Source organism: Schistocerca cancellata, chromosome 6, assembly GCF_023864275.1.
Source record: "Schistocerca cancellata isolate TAMUIC-IGC-003103 chromosome 6, iqSchCanc2.1, whole genome shotgun sequence".
Taxonomy (NCBI): Eukaryota; Metazoa; Arthropoda; class Insecta; order Orthoptera; family Acrididae; genus Schistocerca; species Schistocerca cancellata.
In genome coordinates, this window is record NC_064631.1 from 531,270,219 (window position 1) to 531,290,285 (window position 20,067).

Here is a 20,067-nt window from a genome sequence, read left to right on the forward strand (position 1 = left end):
TGCGTGCGGAACGATTTGAAGTGGAATGATCATATAAAATTAATTGTTGGTAAGGCGGGTACCAGGTTGAGATTCATTGGGAGAGTCCTTAGAAAATGTAGTCCATCAACAAAGGAGGTGGCTTACAAAACACTCGTTCGACCTATACTTGAGTATTGCGCATCAGTGTGGGATCCGTACCAGATCGGGTTGACGGAGGAGATAGAGAAGATCCAAAGAAGAGCGGCGCGTTTCGTCACAGGGTTATTTGGTAACCGTGATAGCGTTACGGAGATGTTTAACAAACTCAAGTGGCAGACTCTGCAAGAGAGGCGCTCTGCATCGCGGTGTAGCTTGCTCGCCAGGTTTCGAGAGGTTGCGTTTCTGGATGAGGTATCGAATATATTGCTTCCCCCTACTTATACCTCCCGAGGAGATCACGAATGTAAAATCAGAGAGATTAGAGCGCGCACGGAGGCTTTCAGACAGTCGTTCTTCCCGCGAACCATACGCGACTGGAACAGGAAAGGGAGGTAATGACAGTGGCACGTAGAGTGCCCTCCGCCACACACCGTTGGGTGGCTTGCGGAGTATGAATGTAGATGTAGATGTAGATGTAAAACAACTGTCAGGAGGAGCTCGTTCCAGTCTCTCCCCATTTAGGTGAGTGATCATGTATTTTAAGTTATTTTTGTAGCATTTACGTTTACTATAAATTTGTAGGGGTAATTATGAGTTTTAAAGTGTAACGTGATGAGCATACCCCAAGATTTTCAAAAGTCGGTGCCCATAAGACCATCACATCCATTTTCAAACCGTGGCCTCAGACGTTAAGTGTAATCATACAGTTCCCATTTAAATGTAACAAAATATTCGTTAATCCTCACCAGTAATCATTACATAGATAAAAAACAATAAACTTTCTATGAACGTACAATGCGAATGTTTTCCAATCGAATGCAGCAAATTTCACATTGTATGCTCATACAAAGTTTATCTTTTTGTATCTATTTAATGATTGCTCGTCAGGAATAATGAATACTTGGTTGCTCACATGTACGTTGGTGGGAACTGTAGTTTACTCTTACAAATAAAGCCATGGTTTAAAACTGGACATGATAATCCAAAACTAGTCACCACGAAGAAATTGACTATTATCCCAACTGTGACGGATACTGAAGGAAAATAAAGATCTAACAGCCCAAGTTGCTGATCCTATCTACCTTCAGTATGTTGGAACTTCATAAATAATTACTTTAACAGTTTGTTCTCATGCATATCGCACAACAAAGCGGCTCATCATACAACTGAAGTCATGACCTATTTCATGGTTAACATTTGAGCTTTAATAACTTCTAAACAAGACAGCGTGCAAAAACGGTAATAATTTTGTTGTGTTGTAGGGTTTCCGCCAATTCCAGAATGTCCTTAAATTTTCTGTGGAACAACTGGCGGACTTTGTGGCTACTTTAGTGAATGTGCAATGCTTTTAATGTAACACATTCAGTTACTAGGCCGTCTTGGTGTTTGCCTCCTTTGTCACAGGGTTCGTTAGCCTTGGACTAAGCCTAGTGTTGTACTCTGTCCACGGATCAGTGGGTCCTCAGCCCTTTCGCTCACGCTGCGGCTCCGTCCAACGCTCCCGGTTCATATAAAAGAGGGTTCCAGAAAAATGTAGACATTCTTTGACAGTCAATACTAATAGAACAATATGACATACCGTTGCAATTCTTAAACGGGGGGGGGGGCAAAGAGGAGGGGGAAAGGAGGTTATTTTACGTGCTGAAAGTGACCCCCATTAGCAGCGGAACAATGTCGATGCCGCTGAGCAGTTGACCGCACTACTCCTGTAAGTTTGCGGTGTTGTAGGGAAGCAGCCTACTCACGCTGTAGTAAATTCACATCAGTTTCCAGGGTGTGCCAGCCAGTCTGCTGTAACTAGCTCTGACATCATAAATGTTGCGCAATACCTTAAAAATCAAGCAAATGACCTAAAACTTTTCTAGCATGTCAGGAATAATACTAAATTAATGTGTGTTAAATATCAGTTCGATAACTTCAGCCATTTTTGAAATTTGGACGTTTTTCTGAAAAAATCATTGGCGCAACAGAAAAGAGCTAGAGACTTCAAAATTTATATTTAGATTCATCTTTCATAATGATTTAATAAAAACAGTACTTTGGATTTCACAAATTGAGACTTTAGTGGAAATTCATGATTTTCTGGTTTTCATCTCAAAACTGAAGGAAGCAAGATAGATTAAGTAGGCTGATAAATAAGGCTAGGATGTTTAGATTTAAATAGGTTGGAGGTCCGCTATGACTGTGAAGATGTGAAAAGTTTCTTTTGAATACCTATAAAATTATAGCGATAGCGGATCTCAAAAGGGCCAGTTCAGAGCTCATCTACTGCGTGCAGTGTAATTTAATTAATTCTCTCGCCCAAAATATTTAACTTAGCCACGTCAAAATTTTATTATCAATACTTACCTGCGTGCTGAATGCACGTTTAAATTAAGAGCTTCATCGGCCATCAGCAAAAGAAGCTATAAATTATTATGTAACTTGAAGTGGTGCGTAACTAGCCCAGCGGCTAGTCGGGAGAGCCGATTTGAGCAGGCGTTCCCTTAGCCGTCCGCACCGCGGCTATATATATAAGAGCGCTGCGCGAGGAAGGAAGGCCCCAGTTCTCTCCAGGCGCTGAATAGCACGCCATCTGTGTCGGGAGTCACGTCGCCTCGGTATCACTGCTACAAACAGCCTCGGGTGCCGTATTAAGTTACTAGAGATACGCCGAACCGTGAAAGCATTTCAAGTGAAGGGTTAATTCTGGGATGACTTTCATTATCTAGCCTCAGTTGGCGTACTGTCGTATTTTCACGTGCCGTCGCGGGACAGACATTCTACCAATTATTTAGCGTGGCGTTTGATGAAATATTCTCATCAAATTTTGGCGAGCATTCTTTTTAACATTTAATTCGGACATTTATAGTTGCATCAGCGCATTAGACTCTGAACTGCTCTGTTAGTTAGGTTGTAGGGATACTTGTGTTTGTTATCAGTGAATTTCAGAATATACTCAACTATTTTGGAAAATCGTTTTTGATTAGAAATCCCGGACAATCTCCTAATTCCTCAGAGCTATAAGCTGCAGCTATAATGGTATTCTCAGATGAAGTGGGCACTAGGAACTCTAATTACAGGCTTCACGTTTTGTTAAATCACTTTCTGGGTGCTAAAAAGTAAATAGAGAGCCAGTGTTGAGAACGGCGAAAGACAGCATTAACAACATTCTAAAAGCCTGAAACTGATTCAACATGCAAACATTTATACAGCAATAATTATTTTCACAAGTTAACCGCCGCCCCACAGTGTGATAGCCGCACAGGACGCCTCGATGGTTCCTCGTAGCTGGTTGAGTGTAGCTGGCCTCTACTGATGAACTTCATTTTTCGAGGTCCTCCGTAGGTAGAAGTCAAGAGGTGTGAGGTCTGGAGACCGTGGTGGGTATTCGGTAGCTCCTCTTCGATCCACCCATCGTCCAGGTAGATGTTCATCCAAGTAGGCTCGGAGTGTCATCTTGCTGTAGGTGAAATCTGTCATTTCCAAACAGGTCTTGGATGGCAGGTAAAATCGGTATTTCCTGCAAATGTAGATACACCTCACCCGTTACAGTATCTTCGAGGAAGAATGGGCCAATCAAACTGCGCGATAACAGACCACACCACACATTAACACCCTGTAGATTAACATGTTTGTCCTCGTCAACGTGAGGATTTTTAGGAGCCCAGTATACGAAGTTGTGTCGGTTTACAGTACTGTTCAGTTTCAGTTGCGTCTCTCCAGAACAGATAACCATCCCTGCAAACCGTTCATCCTCGCGAAGCATGCCTCCAAACCACTCGCAGTGCTCCATCCATCGATACGGGTCATCCTCATTCACAGCGAGCAGCGATCTTGGAATGTACACTTTACACTTTACAGCCTTCGGAATTCGTCGTACACTTGATCGGATTATCACGCATTAACATCCATCGTGCTTAACGGATTTTCGAGGTGACCTACAAAATGTTACAATACAGAAGCACTGGAAGCTGGACTTGTTAATGGTTTTGGTCGGCCAGACTTTCCCTTTTGATCATCCTGAACAGTACCGTCGGCTTGAAATGCATCCCGAATAATCCCGAATACGTCAAATTGTTGTACGTGTTGGTAGCTGAGTTTTTATGGCATTGCTGTTGTACTTCCGTCATGTTCTCGTACTTTTAGTGCCGCTTCGCCACCTTGCGTTGCTCAAACGACTATTTTATGTCTTCATTGCTGCACTGTCATCTGCCGGAAAATGCGCGCCAAGATCTGTCGAGAAAACAATGGACTACAATACCATGCGAAATTGCGATGATATGTCATTTTGTTCCAAAGATATTATCTATGAAAGAGGGCTCACATTTTTCTGAACCCCTCTGTATATCCAGGCCGTGCATAACAACAAACTGGCTCTCCACAGCTCGCCCTTGTACAGTGTTCAACGTATCGGTCAAGCCGGACCTTTCGTCACAGTTTCTTTCTTGAAGCAAGTATAATGTCTACCACCCGGCCATAGAGTTGGAGATGATGGTTGCACATGTAAACGGTCTAGTTTTTGGAATATTGGAACTACCCCAACGACTTAATGGTTCATTGGTTCACGGGTTCATATTATTCGATGCGACGCCCGTCAGCCAGTGAAGCACTTTCTAAATCGGGAAAGTCTCAAACGACTTAATGAATGCGGAATTCTCTTTAGAGGTCATTGGTCTTGTAACATTATCTAGTTCGTGGGCTGCGCTTTCCGTGTTATCGAATTAAAAGACACGCGTTACTATCCGGTTCCAGAAGATGAGCTACTGAGTTTCCTAAATCAAACTGACTACGAGGACTTCATCAGGCCCAACCCAGCTGCTTAAGAGTAGACAGAAAGTAATGTTGAATGTGAATCCGTCACCATAAACATTCAAAATATTAGTGAACCAGCAAACACTGAACCAGTAAATCCAGATACAGATTTTGATGTTAACATCGCTTCTTCCTCCGATTCGGAAGAAAAGCCTGAGCATATGCCTGACACAGCTGCTAATAGATACAACACAGATGATTCTACATGCAAGGTTGGTGATTTTAACCCTGAAGTGTGTAGTTTCCATAACAGTCATTCCAGTTACAAAGTTGTCAATAAAGATGATTCATCTACTGTATATAGCTGCTTCCAAGTTTGTTTTAGCCAAGACTTTGTAAGCCGCATAGCTTAGCAGTGCACCTTTGCTACGAGAGTGAAAAATTAAGACTGTGTTTTTGAAAAAACATATGAAATTTATTGCTTCCTTGCTGTAAATTTCTGATGGATCAAGTGAGAAAGAATTAAACAGTTATTGGACCAACTATCCGTACTGTCTACTAAAATGCTTGCGCTTATCATGCCAAGAGGTAGGTACCTTCAATTTATAAGAATGGTACACTTTGTTGTTAACAATGAGGACCCTGGAGATCACAAAACTTGAAAAATTAGGTGAATTGTGGGTAGTCTAAAAAAAGCATTTCCGGATTCTTTCGGTCTTTTTAAATTTTGTGCACTGACTAAAGCTCTGTTCTTAACAAAGTTTGTGTCTTCTTTAACAGCACATTCCACCCAAACGCCATAGATCTGACATAAAGAATTTTGTCTTAGTGATAGTGAAACTGGACATATTCTTCATCTGAATTATTTATGTATATGAAGCAACGAATGTAAGAAACTAAACAGATTTTGGTGTAAATGTTGTTCTTACTTTACTAGGAAGTTACCTTGGAAAAGGTCATACACTGTATGTTGACAGTTGGTCCATAATAGGCACGCCTGTTTTATTAAAAAGCCTTAAAACCGGTCAGATCGAGTTTACGTCAACAGATGGATTTCTCGCTCTCAAGTAGCAGGACAAGCGGGAAGAGTACAAAAAACTGTAAAAAGGAATAAAAAGTATTTTTTCATTTGTTGGATCTGTCTTTGCTGAACGTGCATGAATAAAATTCAATTTCGGCATCAGATCTTCAGCAACAACTCGTCAACGCAATCCTAGAGATTCGCCACCGACCGCAAGTAGAGAGCAGTCGGGAAGGTTGCGGGCTGATTCTGAAAATCCCTCGCGCCCAGCCGAGCGCCACTTTATTTCGTTAATCCCAGGAACATCAAAGAAAAATATTGCCCCGAGAGAGCGTATTTTATGTGCAAAACATGATAAACGAAGTGGCACTAGATACATTTGTATGAAATGTAATGCATCGTAATGTTTCGACTTTTGTTTCAAAAGATACCACGCTTTAAAACATTACTAATCAGGTAAAGGATATATTTTTTTCTACTAATAAACTATCTTTTTGAAAAAATAAGTATTTCTCGATAAAGATTTAAAAAAAGACAGCGTAACACGAAAATACTGCATATTGCTTAGTAATTTATTCTCAATATTGACTATAGACAGCTACAGTCATAAATATACGCATCACCTGAAAATTTGGCGCACATGCTAAGCGGCTCCTCACACTAAATGTGCAGTGAAAGGGTTAAAGTCTGTCGGTTTCATTCTGGTATAATTAACATTAATCACATCAAAGAAATAGTAAATTCATTCTGAGTTGGATGAACAAGCTGACTGTTGGCTCTACAGTATGTGGTCGTCATTTATAGCAACAAGTACATTATTTTTCAGATGGACCGTCCACAAGGTGAATCAGTATTCACGCTGGTCTAGTATTGTAAGATGTCACTGCATTTTAGTTGAAAACATTATCCATCAGAACTTTACATAAAGTAAGAAGTGACGTTTATAAGTTACGAGAGACACACAGGTTGCTAGCAATGTCGTGCTGCTGAAAACTTGTAACAAAATATGACTGTAGGACGCTACATTTTACGAACATGGAAGAGGGTGATAGGGACAGTATAGGTGCGACCGTGGTAGGTCTGTGCCAAATTTGGTATGTCCTAAATCATCATAAAATAATATTACATTCTGGTAGGTCTATGGGCGTGGAAGTGCAAACAGTGACAAAATAGCCTCTGTTATAGTGAGTGAAGTGCTGTTGAAGTCAGTATACACACAAAAAAAACGAATGTGATCAATAATTGCTGAAATTTACTACTGATTTACTACTGAAATTTCGAGACAGCGCTTTTCCGAGTCAGACAACATACTACTCCCCCCCCCCCCTCTAATTCGAGAAATTAGAGCCAATACAGAGGCTAACCGACAATCATTCTCCTCACGCACTATTCGCGAGTGGAACAGGTGTGAAGGGATCAGATAGTGGTACCGAAAGAACCCTCAGCCACACACCAATAGATGGCTTGCGTAGTATGATGTAGATGTAGATGTATGCTTTCAAAAGTTCAGAAGTAATATAACAGCAGTTTGAGAATAAAGAGGCATCAGTTGAGGATAGAAATTTCTCACTGCCTTGCAACAATTAGAGCCAGTTGGTGGTGCCCTACTTTGGCGCTTAGTGGGTGAAGGGATGCAATACATTCAACATAGCAAGAATGAGACTGATTCATTGAAAAACTTACTTGAAAGATTACAATGAAAAATGATTCCGAAAATAAGTGCATTTAGAGGGAACGAAAACAGAAATTGTGCGGAAATTGTGGAATAAGTTACAAGACGACTCAAAAAGTTCTCTGGGAACTAGTTGGGCGTTTATGCAAATAATTCAAGATGAAGACGACTGGTGTGAGACGCATTTTTTCTAAATGTAAATGTTTCATAAACAGGTGAAAGAAATAGACAATGTATAAATGTATGGGACACTGTAGAGATAGTTCTTCAGTTTAAGGACATGGTAAATGGAGCGAGAGGAATTATTGGAAAACTGAGGATCACACAGGTTTTCGATATGTTGAGTGTGGGAAGAAATCAACCATCCAATCAAAATGCAAGTTTTGGATGTGTAAGAAATGGGGCATGGGCTCCAAGAATGACGAGCTGTTCTTATAGTCGTAAGGATTCGAAAAAAGAGAGTGGATGCAGTAGTGATAAAAAGGTGAAAGGAGTAAGTGTAGCCGGCCGCGGTGGTCTAGTGGTTCTGGCGCTGCAGTCCGGAACCGCGGGACTGCGACGGTCGCAGGTTCGAATCCTGCCTCGGGCATGGGTGTGTGTGATGTCCTTAGGTTAGTTAGGTTTAAGTAGTTCTAAGTTCTAGGGGACTTATGACCTAAGATGTTGAGTCCCATAGTGCTCAGAGCCATTTCAACCATTTTTGGAGTAAGTGTAAGTGCAGTTACAATAACACAGAATGATAAGGTAGAAGCAGTTAATTATTCAAAATAGGTTGAGAATGTTGTGAGACTATGAACATAGGCTCAGTCGTAACAAAGAAGTAACTTTGAAAGATTGTAAGCACAATCCTGAAATGATTGTAACAGAAAGCCACAATGATTACAATATCTGTGAGGTTGAAGGTAAGATTAGTGACAAGATGTGCGATTTACAAACATGTGAACGTAGTGGAGATCACTACCCAATGCCTTTGAAACACAGGGGTCCACAAGTATTTGTAATAGTAGTAATGAGTTTCAGGAGAGACAAGTGGTTGCAACCAACCAAGTTTCCATATCAGCACAAAACAACAGCCAGGGTAAGAGGAAGAAAATACCTCTAGTAAACTGAACGCATTTGTTAATTTCTACCCATGTGTATGGAAATAATTTACAAGTGCTTTCAAACACTGACACACAGATCAATGCATTGTCAATTTAATTTTGGAAACGATAGAGATCCAAGATGGACTTGTGCTTATACTTGTAGAAGGTACTATAGTAGTAGGTGCTGCTGGGAAACTAAGTAATGCTGTCAAGAATCAAGTCATGATAGACACTAGTGTACAACACTAATAGTTAAGTTACGAATTTTTGTTGTGCCAGAGTTAAGTAGTGAAGTAATTTAGGGAAAACTTAGTTGGGGAAGCATCAAGTTACAGTCAACTGTAATGGGAAGACAATAACATGTTTTGTAAAAGTCAAGTTATTGTAAGAAGAACTCGATGTATTAGGTGAAAGAAACTTAAAACAGAGTGACCCAATAAGATTTACCCATTCTGATGTGAATGACGGTATGGAACAGTGTTTAAACAGCACCATGTGAAACTGAATTATTAACAAGAAAGCATAATTAATTGCCTAAAGAAAATAGCAGGCAAACTGGTAAATTGTCTACTACTCAAGAATAGGAGTTAATTCAAGTATTAAAAGAACATGATAGAGTTTGTTCTAATAAACCTCCTTTAATAAAAGGTTATGCACATAAGTTAGATGTAATAGATCATGAGCTATTTTTATTCGTCCCTATTTCCTTCCAACTGCAAACAAACTACAGGCACAGAAGGTTCAAAATGGCTCTGAGCACTATGGAACTTAACTTCTGAGGTCATCATTCCCCTAGAACTTAGAACTACTTAAACTTAATTAACCTAAGGACATCACACACATCCATGCCCGAGGCAGGATTCGAACCTGCGACCGTAGCGGTCGCGCGGTTCCAGGCTGTAGGCACAGGAGGAAATCAATAACGTGATAGAATGGGAAGTAAATGAAGGAGGTACTACCCATATACATTGAAGAGCCAAAGAAACTGGTGCACCTGCCTAATATCGTGTAGGGCCCTCGCGAGCACGTAGAACTGCCGTAACACGACATGGCATTGACTCGATTAATGTCGGAAGTAGAGCCATGAATCCTGGAGGGCTGTCCATAAATCCGTAAGCGTACGAGGGGGCAGAGATCTCATCTGAACAGCACGTTGCATGGCAGCCCAGATATGCTCAATAATGTTCATGTCTGTGGAGTCTGGTGACCAGCGGAAGTGTTTAAATTCCGAAGAGTGTTTCTGGAACAACTCTGTAGGAATTCAGGACATGTGGGGTGTCGTATTGTCCTACTAGAGCTGCCCAAGACCGTCGGAAAGCACAATGGACTTGAATGGATGCAGGCTATCAGAAAGGATGCTTACGTACATGTTACCCGTCAGAGTAATACCTAGATGTATGACGGGTCCCCTGCTGACATGCAGGGTCCATGGATTCATGAGGTTGTCTCCACATCAGTACACGTCCATCCGCTAGATACAATTTGAAACGCTACTCGTCCGACCAGACAACATGTTTACAGACATCAACAGTCCAATGTCGGTGCTGACGGGCGAAGGAGAAGCGTAAAACTTTGTGTCGTGCAGTCATCAACGGTAGGAGAGTGGGCCTTCCCATATCGATTATGTTTCGTTGCATGGTTCCCACGCTGGCACTTGTTGATGGCCCAGCATTGAAATCTGCAGCAATTTGCAGAAGGGTTGCACTTCTGTCACGATGAACGATTCTCTTCAGTCGTCGTTGATCTCGTTCTTGTAGGATGTTTTTTTCCGGTCTCAGCGATGTCGCAGATTTGATGTTTCACCGGTTTCCTGATTTTCACGGTACACTCGTGAAAGGGTCGTAAGGGAAAATCCATAATTCATCCCTATCTCGGAGATGCTGTGTCCATCGCTTGTGCGCCGACCATAACATTACGCTCAAACTTACTTACACACTGATAACCTGCCTTTGTAGCAACAGTAACCGATCTGTCAACTGCTCCGGGCTCTTATTGTCTTATATAGGCCTTGCCGTCAGCAGCGCCTAATCCTGCCTACTTACGTATCTCTCTAATTGAATACGTATGCAAATAGCATTTTCTTTAGTGCTTCAGTGTAATAATCCTTTGATAATAGTCAGTAATCAAGATGGTGGAGTTCAAGTCATTCAGGACAGTCTTATGTTGAACAAAGTAGTGAAACGGGAGACGGATCATCCAGAGAATCTAAAACAAAAAGTTACAGACATTTTATGAAGTACATTATATGACTAGTCTGGATGTAGCTGTTCATAACTGACAAGTGGGTTTAGTGTACAGCATTTCTGTTTGCAGGAAAATGCTATGACTATGAAGATGTATCATTATGATTAAATACATCAGTGTCAATATTTATCACAGCAATTGATACGACGCAAGTTTGATAGGAAGCGAGTTCTCAAATTTCCATGTATATAGGCAGTCTGTTAATATCCATTAAAATTCGGCATGAACAATTACATGTATTGAGTAACGTATTTCAGGCTATAATTGGAAGAGGTGTGAAGTTGAACTTAAGAAAATGGGAATTTGTTAAATAATGGAGGTTACGTTTTTAGGTCATATAATAACAACTAAACATACAGTAAAAGATCCATCTAAAATGAATTCAGTGTAAAACTGTCTAGTATCTAAGTATAGAAAACAGCTGAAAACTTCTATTTTTAATTAGTAAAGGGCCAAGAATTTAATGATTGGCATCTAAAGAATTTATTAAAAAAGACTAGTGCTCCTCATGAAGTTTGATAATTGCTACCAGATGATGTCGACTTCTTGCCACGATATTTAAGCTGACAACCATTAAGCCATCTTCAGGTGAGTATGCAGCGTTATTTGGATTTGTTCGGTTTTCATTTGCTTGAATACAAGAAAGCCAAGCTACATTTCAGAAAAGTTAAAAGAAAGTCTTGTAAAAGAAATTACATCATATCAGCCTGATCCGAATGAACCATTTGATATGGAGACTGACTGTTCAGTTTTTAACATTGGAATCCAGATCGTCCAGGAAACGAAAGAAGATGGAAATTTCATTCGTATACCAATTGCTTTCAGCGTAGGTCGTTAAGTAAATCTAAGAGAAATTATAACGTTTCTCAAAAGGAAGCATTACCAATAGGATGTGGGCTTAAAAAGTTCCAGTGTTATCTATGGGGCACAATACAATATTTCACATAGATTATAAAGATTTAAAAGTCCTGTATCCTTTGAGAAAAATTTGCTTCTGCTCCACAATTAACTAACGCGATGGGTCATTTTCTTGCAGCAGTTTGAGATGGAGATAGACAACACAAAAAACAGAGATCACTGTGTTCCTGAGACTTTATCTGAACTATCTGAAAGTGCTTAAAAACAGGAGAGTAATGATAACATTCCAAATATATTACTTTAAAAATGTTAAGGGCCAGAAAAAGATAGTAAATATTTGTAAAAATATGAAACATTATCGAACTGATGATAACTGAATTTAGTAATAACTTAACTTTGCAAGAAGAAATCGCCACATTTGTTGGTATTGACCATCTATGTACGTCTATGAGGTAACTGATTATTTTCATTTAATATATAGACACTTTTGAGCTGGGAAATGTGCTGGTAAGACATTTGAAGGAGTTTTCTTTGATGTTAATGATTAATGAAAACCGTCTCAGCTGTATTATTACACGTTTATTGAGTTGTAACTGGTTTCGTTCATTGATGATCTTCTTTACCAATTTGGTACAGAAAGTAACTGAATGTGTAAAATAATATGATGGGCGAATCCAGTGAGTAACGGACGTATGTAGACAATTAGATCTACTGAAATGTTGGAATTATCCTAATAGAATTGTATCTCCATTAACAAAAAGTTCACAGAATTTTATACACATTTTACTTGTTCTGAAAACCCTTTCGAAATTTATGAAGTTATACCCACTGAGAAAGGCAACAGTTAAAGCTATTATAATAAAGTAGCCAAAGATTATTTTGTAAATGTGGAAAATCTAATAGATGTTTCATCTGATAACAGTTACCCGGTTTAAGATTTAGAAGGAAAGTATCAATGGAAACCAAGAGCAAATCATTCACATTTTGGTGTACCATCCTGACAGTAATCTGGCAGGAAAATGTATATTGGAAATCTGCGAGCTGTATCGTACCTACTACCACAATTACGGTATATCATGGAGCAAGTATAGAATAGCCTTTGAGAAAATAATGAATTTTGTAAAAAATGAGAATACTGGGTTTACTCTTCCAATTCAATTTTTCATCAATGCACACACCCAGAATTTTTGAGTATTCTGACGTAGCAACAGACTTCTGTTCATAGTCTATATTTATCAATGATGTTATGCCATTTATTGTACATAATTGTATAAACTGTGTTTTCTTAACATTTAGTGAGAGTCCATTTGCAGAGAACCACTTATTTTCTCAAAGACATTATTTACAATTTGCTCAGCTGATTATTGCTTATTGGGTGTGATTACTATACTTGTATCATCAGCAAAAAGAACTAGCTTTGCATCTTCATGAATACAGAGTGGTAAGTCTTTAATATATATTAACAACAATAAGGGACCCAAAACTGAACTTGGTGGGACACCATTCTTGACACCTCCCCAGTTGGAGACCTCAGCTGATTTTTCCAGACCATCTGTACTGTTAATTTCAACCTTCTGCATCTTCCAGTGAAGTATGAATTACACCATTTGTGCACTGCCCCACTCATACCACAATACTTGAGCTTATATAGAAGAATTTCATGATTCACACAACAAAAGTCTTTGAGAGATCACAAAATATCGCAAAGGGTTTTGTTCAGTTATTCAATACATTTAATATTTGATCAGTGAAAGCATATATAGCATTTTCTGTTGAAAAGCCTTTCTGAAAACCAAACTGACATTCTGTTAGTACTTCGTTTTTCGGATATGTGATGCTACTCTTGAATACATTACTTTTTCAACAATTTTGGATAAAGCTGACAGAAGTGAGATTATGCAGTAGTTGTTAGCATCAGACCTATACACTTTCTTATGCAATGGCTTAACAATAGCGTGTTTCAGTCTATCTGGAAACATGTCCTGTTTCAGTGAGCTACTACATATGTGGCTGAGAATCCTACTTATTTGGTGGAAACAAGCTTTTAGTACTTTGTTGAAAATGCCATCAATTTCATGTGAGCTTTTACTTTTGAGTGAACTTATTATCATTCTAATTTCAGTAGGAGAGGTGTATTGAATTTCAGTTTTAACAAATTGCATAAGTACCGCCTCTTCCATATACTGCCTTGCATTTTCTAATGAATAGCTGGGTCTTATTTTCTCTACAACACTTAAAATTATTATTAAAAATGTGTTCTACTTCTGTCTTCTCGTTTACAAATTTTCATTATGTCTGATAGAAATAGAGTTTCCCTGTACTCTGTGTTGCCCTGTTTCCCTTTTAACAATATTCCAAATTGTTTTAATTTTATTATCAGATATGCTAATCTCAGGCATAATACACATACTTCTGGACTTTCTAAGAACTTTTCTTAATACAGTGCAGTAGTTTCAATAATGTTTCACTGTTTTGGGATCATTATTCCTCCTAGCTATAAGGTACATTTCCCTTTTCTGTTTACAAGATAGATTTATCTCTTTAGTAAGCCATGGCTTTTTACATGGTTTCTTACAGTTAGATTTCACTGTTTTCTTAGGGAAACTGTTTTCAAATGTACTCATAAAAGTATAATGGAATAGGTTAAATTTCAAATTAGCATCATGTTCCCTGTACGCCTCATCCAAGTCTGTTGCAAGCTTTCCCTAAGACTTTGAATTGTTAAATCGTTAATTGGATGCACTATTTTGGGGGACTGTTTTTCATTACTGTATGAAGGTATATCATATACTGTAACTAGCTGTGCATCACGATCAGACAGACCATTCTTAACAGGAATAGTTCTTATTTGATTAAATTTATCTTGGTCTATAAACACATTATCTATCAGTGTGGTGATTTCCTGTATCACCCAAGTAGGGAAATCAGTAACCGATGTCAAATTGAAAGAACCAAGTAATACTTCAAGGTCAAGTTTTTATTGGACTTTTTCAGAAAACCTGTATTAAAATCCCCACAAAAAATAATTTACTTTCCTCCGTCTGACAAATAGCACAACAAAGAATCCAAGTTTTTCAAAAATAGTCGAAAATTTCCCAATGGGGACCTATACATGGCTACAATTACAATAGTGCCATTATTTAGTTTAAGCTCACATGCAGATGCTTCTACATGTAACTCTACGCAAAATCTTTTAGTTTCCAAATTTTTCACACTATGACAGATTTTAACATATATGGCAACTCCTCCTCTCTCCATAGTGTCTCTACTTACATTTGCTGAAAGCTTATATCCACCTACATTTACCATTTCCATACCTGTTCATGAACAGCTTTCCAAATGGCGACTGAGCGTCGCAGCCCGTTGGTGATACATCGGCAACACCAGCAGAAGTGACTTTAGTATAAACTGACGAAGTATTTATATGCATGTGAGATGCACTGGTCTGGGCTCTGCTGTGCCTTTCATCACCTATTGTAAGTATCACGTCCACTGCCGGTGTGGCACGGCTTATGGTATCTACCGCTTGGGGTACTGCTGTGTCGACTGTTTCCACGTCCTGCAAGGTCAGCTCGCATTGCAAGGGCTGTGTTATATTTTGTGAAGCAGCTGGCACTGTTGCAGTTCACTTCCAACTTTGCGCATTTATGACCAAATATGGTCGGACCATGGCACTGGCCTCTCCTTTACAAGACCTGGTCCCTCAGGTCATCTTAAACTAGATTATCCTTATGGAACCTACAGTGACAAGTTCTTTCGTAGTTGGCCCAAATAGCTCTTGTTCACTCTTTTACTCCAAACTGCTCTGACTACGGCGTTTTATTACGCCCCACTTATCGTAATCTCCGACAGTTTCTTTTTAGCTTAACTTGCTGTTATTGTTCTCTTTGTTACATCTTATCTCTTGGAATCCAGTCCACCATGATACGAACAGTGGCCGGGTCCGAACTTCGTCCGGTGTTCCACTTCTTGCACATGTAAGCAAGGACCATGCTTAGTAGAGTAAGTGTTGCTGTAGTACTTGGTATGTCAGTTTCTTCTGGTAATGGTACCTGTGTACCGATCCACATGTTGCATTAACGTCCCCATGGAGATTCGCCTCTCCTCGGTAACGAGTTTGTCTATGGGCTGATTGAATCTGGTCCTAAAGCCTGGTTCAAAGTAGTTCCAAATGTTTCCCTTGCCCAATAAAACCGAGGATGCGAAATTCTCAGATGTGTTACTTCCAAAATTATGACATGTAGATGGAAAGTAGGTCCCACCATCTCATCATGTCACATTTTTTTTATAAATCCACACCCATTCAGTCCCATCCTTTCCGCTGGTATGAGCTTCCCCTGTTCGTAGCAACTGGCTATTACTATCACTTTATCAAAGGTAGAGTACAACCAGTGTACCTTAACCTGCTGGAAGTACATTCCAGGACTAATTATCACTTTCATGGAATCCATTCCCGTTTTATGACCCAGTAGTAACTTCACTGAGCAGGGGTTCTGACCCTCACTCACTATCCTACTTCGAGAAACCGAAACTACACCCCTGTAAACTAGTGTATGCTTACTCCATTTCCGCATACCTGCTCTTGTCCTCTTCAGTTAACAACTGCTGCACCCTTTATCTCAGCAAACATCTTCAGCATCTCCCACTTGAAAGGAAACGCATGGACTACGTAACATTGATACTGTGCCTGCTCTCCTGCTGTTGAGAAGGAGGCTGAAACATACACCTTCGCTTCATCAGTCCTCGCTTCCACTGTGGCTAGGTTGAAATAGGACAAGTTTTCATGGAACTTTTTCCAGTCCATAGGCGGTGAGTTGCAACAGCCAGTGGTAACAATATAAAAGAATAAACAGTCGTGGTTGCAAAACTGGAATTTTACTCTCCAGTGACGCATTTCGCCTAATACAGGGCAACCCCGGATTGGCTGGCATAATATGGTGTTAAACACGTAGGATGCTGCAAATTCAAATGTCCTAAGAAACCACCATGGTCATAACCTGAAAAAACATTACATTATGTCTGATACAGAAGTTGTTAAATACAGTGGAACTGGGCCTACTAGGACTTCCATGTGGTTTAGTCGCGGTTTCCCATCTATTTAACAACTTCTCCATCAGATATCACGCAATGTTTTTTCAAATTCTGACCACAGCGGTTTTCCTCTGAGAAGATTGTATGCACGGCAGCCTGCGTGCTCAACACCATATATTGCCAGCCAGTCTGAAGATGCCTTGTATAAGGCAAAGCGCGTCATTGGAGGATAAATAAAATAAAAAGTCCAATTTTGCAACCAACACTGTTTCTTCGTTCATACGTTTTCATGGCTAGGTTGCACGACAAACTTTTACTTTGATAGTAGTTCTTTTTACAAATTCCACAGCCCTCCAGGCCGTGATCTGGTAACAGTAAGTTCACTCCCATTTGTCTTCGCAAAGCCTGCTGCATGGCTTCTCGCATTCCGATACTTGTCTGCGTGCTTCCCACACACTGTTTTCCAAAGACTGCAGGGACCTCGTTATCACTACTTCCATAGCGCATATCTTCACTTTAGTTTGCAACGTCTTTTTGTTTCGTTTCACTGATTCTTCCACAGTTTTCGCTCATTATTTCCTCAGCCAGCTGGAGTAATAACCAAATACTGTTTAAACCATCTTTCTCTAAATTTGCGATCTGCGTTGTGTGCCACTCACTTGCTGTCTCGTTTCCTTTCAACACTTCCACTATGTCATTCATCCTCCTGATGTCCTCGTTGGCTGTCCCAAAAACAGTTTCCAGAAGTCAACCTACCAGGTCGACCCAACCTCTCCTCTTTCTGGTATGTGGTATAATCCCAGAACGTGCGTCATTTCGTCTCAGTTTCTCAGAAGTGCCACATATCATTCCCGTAACTCCTTTCTGCACTCTGTGACTCTTTCCACTTTGCTGGAAAGTGTCAAATACTTCCTCTAGTCTTGTCACCTCACTCTGCATTTCCTACGTGATGAATTCCACCTGTATTACTCAGTGGTGACTGGTAATTATCTCATTTTCTTGCTCCATGAACAGCTCTCCCCCTTCCAGGTGCTGGTTCTGGAATGCTTTCATTCCAACGAGGACCTGTAGCATGGCTAAGGTGTGCATTTTCTCAATCTTGTCTCCTGACGTATCCATCCTCAGGATAGGGACTACTATTACCATTCCCTCCCCCTAAAAGTCCCCTGCTGCTCCATATCTGTTTATTTCGCCTAAATTTTACATTATGCTATGTTTGTACTGTATCTAATAAACACAAAAACATAAATCGTCTCTAATATCCCTGGCAGTAAGTCACACGGACTTCCTCTCATTGTTTCATCTATAAGCTCCAGCTTGCACCTCTGCATTTTCGTTTTCGCTTAGGACTCCCCTGAAACGGTTTCAGACGTCTCACGTGTAAAATCGTCGTCCTTGATAGCAATTTGTTCTTCATGATCACCAGTGACGTAGTTTCCACAAATTGATTTGGCCGCTGATATTTTGCTAAAAATTTTTTTGTCTGCCATTTAGGAGTATAGGAAGTGGACACACAGTCCATTACCTTGTGCTGCGGTAGCCTTGCCGTACAGATGGTTGCTCTACATGCTTTTCTAGTGCCTTGGTATTAGCTCTGTATTAGCTCTGCACACTCTGTCCCATATTTCCCTGATCACTCTCACAACCTCTTTAACAGATTCTTCTGTCTTTTTCTTCTTGACTTTTAACGTGTTGAACGATGACAGCTACGGTCAGTTACCACCTCATATGCTGACAATTCTGTATTCATGTGTTGCTTTGAGTTGTACACTGAGACCACATATCTTAAATATACATCCTTGATGGTATGGTGTGTGTCCATATAGTATACTAATATCTTTCTTATAATTCTACAAACACTTCCGTTCTTCCATTTGCTTGAAAATATGGTAGACTATTCTTTGGACAAACCCCAGATCTGTCACTATCGACTTCAATACTCTGAATCAATAGTTCGACAGTGCTTACACTAGCGTTGCTACCTGCTAGTTGGGAATCGCATCCATTTCTTTATATCTCTAAAAATGGTCTATAATCTTGAGTACACGTTCGTTCCCTGGAGTGGTTTCGTTGAAAGGGCCACAGACATCAATCCCAAGTAATTAAATGGTGCTTATGCTTCAGGTAACCTCTTGCCCCACACAAATATGCTCTCTGTGCACAGTGTGTGCAGTTATGCATGTATTGGTCCATGGCTGCGTTCCTTTTCTTCAACCATTACCTCTCCACTACTCTCCTATTGATAGACCTACAACCTCCTTGATGACCTAACATGTGATCATCTGTCTCAAAAAAATGGTTAAAATGGCTCTGAGCACTACGGCACATAACTTCTGAGTCATCAGTCCCCTAGAGCTTAGAACTACTTATACCTAACTAACCTAAGGACATCACACACATCCATGCCTTAGGCAGGATTCGAACCTGCGACCGTAGCGGTCGCGCGGTTCCAGACTGTAGCGCCTAGAATCGCTCGGCCACCCCGGCCGGCTCCCTAGGCTCATTACCTCCTACTTGCTATACTCCTACTTTCCTACTCAGTCCATCTGAGTTCGAATGTTTACCTCAAAAACAAATTCATGCAACCATACCGCCCATTGTATCACCCTGCTAGTTGGATCCTTCAACCCAAACAACCATTTCAACACTGGATGATCCATTACCAGTCAAAACTTCTTCCATTAGTTGTAACACTTCGAAGTACATTATTACATAGATAAGGCTCAACACTTCCTTTTCCATCAAGGAGTAATTATTCACCGCCAAGTTCATCTGCCTTGATGCATAGGCCACCAGATGTTCCACATTCTCAACCTCCTGACTCAGCATACAACTAAGTGCATGGAAATTTTGGAAATTTGTGGGAAGTTCTGTGGGACCAAACTGATGAGGTCATCGGTCCCTAGACTTACACACCACTTAATCCATATTAAACTAACTTAAGCTAAGGGCAACACACACACACATTCCCAAGGGAGGACTCAAACTTCCGACAGGGGCAGCCGCGCAAGCCATGGCAAGGTGCCCTAGACTGCACAGCTACCCCGTGTGACGCCAAGTGCATGGTTGGACACATTATATGACAGAATGAACTCCATAGTAATTTGCAAACACTAAGGATGGGCTCACTGTCAAAGCTGTTTACAGTTTCTCGAAAGTACACTGGCATTTTTTCACCAAAGAAACAGTGAACGTGTTCTAACATATCTTTCCTTTCAGGCAGATAAGTGTGAGAGAAGTACTGAAATTTTGGTAACAATATTGAAAGTCACAGATAACGGTTTGCCTCGAGAAGTAGATGC